The sequence below is a fragment of the Scomber scombrus genome, chromosome 18 (genome assembly GCF_963691925.1).
Source record: "Scomber scombrus chromosome 18, fScoSco1.1, whole genome shotgun sequence".
In the NCBI taxonomy this organism is placed as follows: Eukaryota; Metazoa; Chordata; class Actinopteri; order Scombriformes; family Scombridae; genus Scomber; species Scomber scombrus.
Window position 1 is genome coordinate 5,723,143 of NC_084987.1, and position 7,308 is coordinate 5,730,450.

The following is a 7,308-nucleotide window of genomic DNA, read 5'->3' on the forward strand; positions in this document are numbered from 1 at the left end:
GGAGATGTCAGCAAATATCTACAGTATGTAAAGTAGATGCCTTTCATTCATCATAGACAAGGTTACAGATTATAATTCAAAGGGCCTGTTCCTCACTGAGAGTCAGAAAACCTTGAGATGGTGTATCCATTGTATGCATAAATTAAACTGAAGTTACATAAGAAAAAAAGCTCTGAGGAAAAAGTAATTCCTTCCTATGGGTGCTGTTTCCTCCAACCTTTGTGTTAATTATACTAACCTAACATGTTTTTCATTTGATACTAAAAATACTGAACCTGGTTTTTCAGGCTGGCGTGCAGGTTTATCCTGTCCGAGTTCTTCCTCCTTCCAGAACCTTAGTGCTGAAAACAGGTGCATATCATTAGGCCTACTACAGCAGCTCCAGCATGCTAAACTGCTGTCAGATCAGTACAATACACCAGTGGCTAACCTGTAGTTGTAACACATCAGCACACTGTGTTTTGTGTGTCCAACAATAGCATCTACTCCCCTGTGGCAGTGCCAGGCAGTCGGCTCAGCACAACATTCAGCAAAAGGGCTTCAGAGCTCATCAAACTCAAAACCTCCCTCAGAAACAATGATCCATATCAATTTAACCCAAATGCTAAGGCGGGCACCAAGCAGATTTTTTCTCGTGGGTTTTCCGATGACGTAAGAAACTTAAATCCGGAGGAGACTTTATGCCCAAGGCTATCCCCTGGATGCAAACATTAAACACCCAACAGAGCTTTTTATTCTGACTGAGCAACGTGTTCAAATTAAACTGACAGAACGGATAGTGGATTTCTTTGGTGTGTGTGTGTGTGTTTGTGTGTGTGTGTGTGTGTGTGTGTTTGTGTGTGTGTTTGTGCATGCGTAGGCACCCCTTTACTTTGCAACTCTGATGCTTTGTGCTTCTCAGAGGGATATACTGTGTGTCTCGCAGCTTTGAACTTCAACACACACAGTGCAAGCAGTTGCCAAGCAATTACAGAAAGCCTGCTCTTGGGGTGTGCCATTGGAAAACCAGAAAATGTTTTCTTTTCTTTTTTTTTTAACCTTTTTTTTTTTGTTTGGTCAGAGGATGATATAATAAAATATGAATGAGAAATATGTTTGGTGCCTTGGTGCTCCTGTGTCTGCGAGGTCCAGGTGGTGTGGTAAAGACAATCGGTCTCCTGACCATGGTACCCAGCTGGGATGCTGAGGACCAGATGGTCTGCTCACAACAGGTAATCACAGCCAGCATGCTGATAAACTGACATCTACACAAATAGGTTACCAGAACTACCCAAAGCATTTGGGATGCCAGTCTCTGGGGCTTTTTGTATTCAGTCTGGCACCGGTGCTGTTCAGTAGTAGTAGTGAGTAATGAAAAGGAGCTTAAATGTGGATTTTTCCTCCTTTAAATGTTAAGATTCTTTTATTCATTTCATCCAATTATAGATGTGACTGTGCATGCTTCATTGAATTCTTTATTGTAAGAAACCCACATTCATAAATTCCTCCCTAACATTCCTAGTGAGAGTAGAGATGTAATGCCAAAGGATGTCTCAAAGAAGTTTCCGTTTGTAAGGTGAATATTATTAAGTTCTGCCATGAAAGCAAATTATAGAGAAGGTCAGCTGCAGGGGCCCGTTCCCGTATTAATACACTGTTCCCCCACAGAGGAGAGCTACTTTAATACTCCTATGGTTGAGGTTTCCATTCGCATGCATTCTTCGATTTCATTATTTTGAAAGGTTTTGGGTATTATTTATAGTGTATATGTTAAGAACTGCATACGTGGCATAATAAGGGGCCCTTTAAAAAGGCGAGTCCCTTTAGTGCAACGCTTTTAAGATGAGGAAACAAGAGTTTGTAGCCCTGGAGTCATGAAAGGTCTTGAAAGTGCAGGTGATGCAGGTAATGTTGTGACATTAAGTGAATTTGAACATGTTATATAAAGATGTAGATTTGGCTACATGCAGATGTTGCCGTCAAGAAAACTGTTAAACTACAGTATCACCCAAAGCTATTGCATTCATCTTTAATGATGCGAGGGAATTCATTATCATTATGTATAATAATCAGATATATTAGCAATAAGGGCTAATGCCTCGCTGTCAGCTTACTTTAGATTAATCCCTCCAGTGTGATACAAACAGCTCTATATTGCACACCTCCCCCAGTCTCTAACTTGCTCCCCCTACCTCCCTCTCTGCCTCTTTCAGCTCACTGAACTGAGTGAAATGTCTTTCCGACTAAATGATTTTTTTTTTTTGCACGGTGGGAACGTTGCCATGGAGACAGAAGTCCCCCCCCCCTTTCCTCCTCCACCACCACCACCAACGCCACACCATCCCAGCTCCTCCTCCCCTCCCACATTTCTCTCTCAACAGTCTACAGCATTAAAGCTTTGCTAACTGCTGCGTTGTCATGTGTGTATGTGTGTGTGAGTGTGTGTGAGTGTGTGTCCGCGCGTGATCATGAGGTGTGTGTTTCGCTCTTCTTGAACTGTTAGCACTGTCAGTTTGCTGCAGGTGCCCCGTGATGAGTGTGTCTATATACAGAGCTATCCTCCTCCACCTCCAGTCTCTGCTTCTACACACAGTCACACACATCATGCATGCAGCTATCTCCTCTCGTCTCCAGGTTTTTCCCATTTGTGTCCTCCTCCTCCTCCACCTCCTCACTGGCATTCTCCCTCTCTTCATCCTCCTTCATTTGTTTAATCCTCTCCTACTCCTCCTTCTTTGTCATTCCCCTGCACATCCGAGCTCGGTCTTCCTCCTCTCTCTGCTCTCTCTCTCTCTCTCTCTCTGCTTACAGGCCCAGGAGTTGCAGCTTGCTACTGGTGGGCATATATGCTTTAACAGGAGATAATAACCACATGACAAATAATATGAGTGTTTTAAATATAAAGGGAGACAAAATAGAAGTAGGGAGGCCAGATGGAGGAAAGCATACAGGGCAGGCAGTCGTGCTCCATTTTGCATTTAGGCAAAATGCGGCCACAATAAAGAATTCATGACAAAGTGACTGAATAATTACACACGACTTAATGTACTTTCTGCACAGCAGAAAGTCAGAGAGGTTGGTGATAAAAAAAAAAAGAAGAAAGTTGGGTTCAGGCTACTTCTGTCCAGGTAGAGCGTCTTACCTCCCATGCGTGAGTCAAATATAGACTGTGTACATCTGAAAGGCCCAGGGCTTTCCATTTTATATATAGCGCACTGCCTGGCACTTGTGACAGTAGCTTCATCCCCTTTTTCTGCCTCCCAACCCAGTGGATTAAAGAAAAAAAAAGCCAGAATCACAAGATTGGATGATACATATCCTTTATTTCCATTATCATTGCTTCAGTCACACTGTTACTTACACATTCACCGACATCCTGCGACCTGGTACAGCTGTCCCGACTGAAACAATCGCCCTGACTGAACCCCTCACTCAAATTCTCAGTTATTAACCAATAAAAAAGTAAACCTCTTGAATAAATTATATATAAAAAAAAACCAAACGATTGAAAATAAAGAGAAAAGAATACCAATTCGAGAAAGATAAATACAGCATAAACAATGTTATTTCATCATTGTTGTTTTTGACCACAGAGATAAACAATTGCTAGGTCTCCATTTAGTCATCATTAGTAGTATTAGTATCAAGTTCATTGTCAGATTTTGCTTAAAGCATCACTTATATAATTTTTCATTGCATCAAGTTGACATCATTCATGTTAATATAAGCATGCAAACATGTTTCCCCATGACCATTCAGAACTGCACTAACACGAGAAGACAGCGAGAGAGAGGGAGAGAGAAAGAGAGAGAGAGAATAGAGAGGAAGGGGTGTCAAAAAAGAAAGAAAGTATAAGAAAGAAAAGGGGGTAAAATGGAAAGACGTGAGATAGCTGTGGGAGGTGGGGAAGGGTCGAGGAGAGAAAAAAAATAGAGCGATAAATGCATAGGTGAGGGTGAGGTGGAGGTGGGGCGGAGGAGAGTGGGGGGGGGTGTAAGGATAGCTGGAGGAGAGAACGAGAGAATGAGTAATCAGACAGTAATCAGGCAGACAGAAAATGAGAGAGTGAGAGAGTGAGAGAGGGGTGGGAGGAGAGGAGGGAGGGAGGGAGGGAGGGAGGGAGGGAGGGAGGGAGGGAGGGAGGGAGGGAGGGAGGGAGGGAGGGGGAGAAAGAGGGAATGACGTGCCGGTTCCACTATGAGTTTTGTAATCTATCACCAGTCAGTAACGCAAGGGCTAAATAGGGTTAGACACAAGCAGAGAGAGAGAGAGAGAGAAAGAGAGAGAGAGGAAGAAAGAGAGAGAATTATGGGGCTTGGAGACCAATGGTTCAATACCATATCTACTTATACAAGCTGATCAATAATCCCCACGTTGGAAAAACCTCACAGAATACTTGCAGGTATGATGCAGGAAGTGTTACCGTCCCGTATATAATATACCACATCAAGTACACCGGTAAGTCTCACCACATTTCCACGATCCAAAGGTAAAGAGAAAGAAACTAGATTCCCTCAACAGACAACACGCACACGCACACACACTCTTCTATGATAAAGGTGCGTGTGTTTGTGTGTGAAAGGATGGAGAGGGGGGGAGAGAATGGTAACGTTATAGCAATACAAGTAGCTGTAGTGAGGTGTTGTACTGTTGTTGTTTTTTTGCTGAGGTTACGTAGTAGTCGTAGTAGCGGTGACAGACATGGCTTCTATAAGTCTGTATCGGTTTACACAGGAAGTGCAGAAATCCCAGGCGCTTGTTTTCTCGTAACACCTCCTCCTTGTTTTCTTGCTTTTTTTTTCTTTTCTTTTTTTTTTTTTTAAGGGGATCTAAATTTGTCATGATCGTTAGGCCGTAACAAATGAGCCTTAGAAGTTGTTGTTTTTTTTTCTTCTTTTTTTTTTGTGTTACTTGTGTTACCCTTAAATTTAATCAAAGCACACCCAACAATTTAATTTCAATCATCATATACCATCTGTTTTTATCCCTCGGACATACAGTACACAAATTACTGAAAGAAGTACACGATCAACACAGTTACTTACATCAGGCAAAGGGTTAGAGAGGATGGCTGAATGATTGGCAGCTGATTTCAGAGACGACATAGACAATACAAACTAATGTCTATGAAAGACAGTGTTTCCCCACCTAGTGCAATGAGGCACATATAGTTCACACACACATAACACACATTCTCACACATACACACACACACACACACACACATACAAACACACACGCAATGGCTCCTTGGGACATGGGACAGAAGACATGTTTGGCTCCGAGACGAGCGTTTTTTTGTCTGTGGATGCCGGGGAATTTGGGGAAGGGGGGGCGAGGAGGTGAAGACAGAAACAGGACGAGGGAGGCGGTGAGCACAGAAACGTGTCACACACAAGGTCACAGTGACACACAGGCATACACACACACGCGGACGCGCACGAATACAAAACAAACACGCCCACAAACACGGAAACACACACTAATAAAAGCAACACGGACGTGTGTGTCCTTCTAAAGTCTTGTCAGGGACATGATGTGGACGGTTTTTTTCCTCAGTTGAAGCTGGACAATGACTTCTTGAGAAAAGAAAAGGAGAAAAAACAAAAAGTCCTGGAATGGTAGAAAAATAAAAATGGTGATATCCTTCCCTGTGGGATAACATCCTCCAGCGAGTGCGCTCCAAACAGATGCTGGTCCGATCCTAAACGCAGGGTTCAACCTGTGTTGTCCCACGTTAGGAAAAGTCTGCCAGTTTGGCCAGAAAGCTGGAGATGATCCGTTAGTCCGTGTCTCTCAGAGGCTCACACCATCTCATCCTCAGTGGACTAAAAAAATGGCATGAGTAAACTATTTTCCTGATAGTTATGTGTATGTTGTATCACACGAACGACAGAGCAAAATAATTTGAAGAAAATAAAAAGTTGATACCGATGAGCACCATGAGAGTCGTGACAAAAAGCATGAGGAAGAGGGACACATTTCAAGGTTGCGTAACATGCTTAAGACTAGTGAGTCTGTCCTCATTTTTCGCTCCTCTGACATCAATAAAGACCACTGGACCCTTGGTCGTCTTTCCTCTGGAGAAAATAAAGCCTGATAAGTCTAAAAACCAGAGGGAACGGAGCCTGGAGAAGGTGTCCAGAATGGTCAGGAGAATCCACCGTGGATGTTTTGTCCTGCTAAGTACTACATGAGATGTTTTTTTTTTCTATACAGTACGTTGGATACTGTACACGAGAGTTGCAAAGAAAAATATCGACATAGTGATTTTCTTCTTTTATAGTCTGTACAAGGGCATGAACCTTTGGTCCTGGTTGAAATGACCATTCTCAGATGGCTTTCTCTTTTTTGTTTTTTTTCTCTTTTTTGTTTTTGATTTCAAGAGATAAAAGTTTATCACATCACACTCCTCCTAGATGACATACTACACTACTCTGAAGCACACATGGACTACGCACATACTACAAACTGTGTGTGTTAGTGCGTTTGTGTGTGTGTATGTGTGTGTGGGTGGGTGTGTGTGTGTGTGTGATTTATGTGTATGTGTCTCTTGCCAGAACCCAAATTTACACCCGGTATCGGTCCTACTGTTTCATTAAGTGTCGGCATGTGTTTGTAAATGTGTAGTCTTATGCTCAAAGTGTAGCTTGTGATGGATGTTGTTTTTTTTTTTCTTCTTCTTTATTTTTTTCACCCTGGCTTGGTAACGGCAGCACAGGACTTGGAGGACTCATTAGCAGGAGCAAAACAGCACTAGCAGTTGGACACTAGCGGTGTCTCCGCGTCTCTCTTTCTTTGATGGAGAGAATTATTCACAGATGAGAGAAAAGAAAGGAAAGTCTGGAGCTGGAGAGATGATAATGACCTAAGGAAAGAGAGAGTAAAGGAGAAGAGGCAGATTAAGCAAGAGAGACGGCAGGGGGGCGAGAGAATACATAAACAGTATGCAGTACTGTACGTCTGAAGGGAGGAGGGGTAGATGCATTACATAACCCATAACATCTAGATTATACAGATGCTTCTGCCTTAGAGCTCCTACATCTGACAGCTCCACAGCCTCCTCTTTATCACACACTCACAGTCAGGTCATGCTTTTAAAGAATCGACCAGTTTTTCTGTGTAAATCTGACTTGAGAGCACATGCTGCAGAGAATGTGGATGTGTACTATACTTTATTTATAGTGAGCTCTGTTTACTTGCAGAAATAAAACAATTTAAAAAAAAAGGTACTGGCTTGTTTGTAGAATAATGATGGACCCAATTCTAATACATTGCTATCTAGAAAACCTTCCCACAGTATATATGAAAGCATGCTGGTAGAAAAAT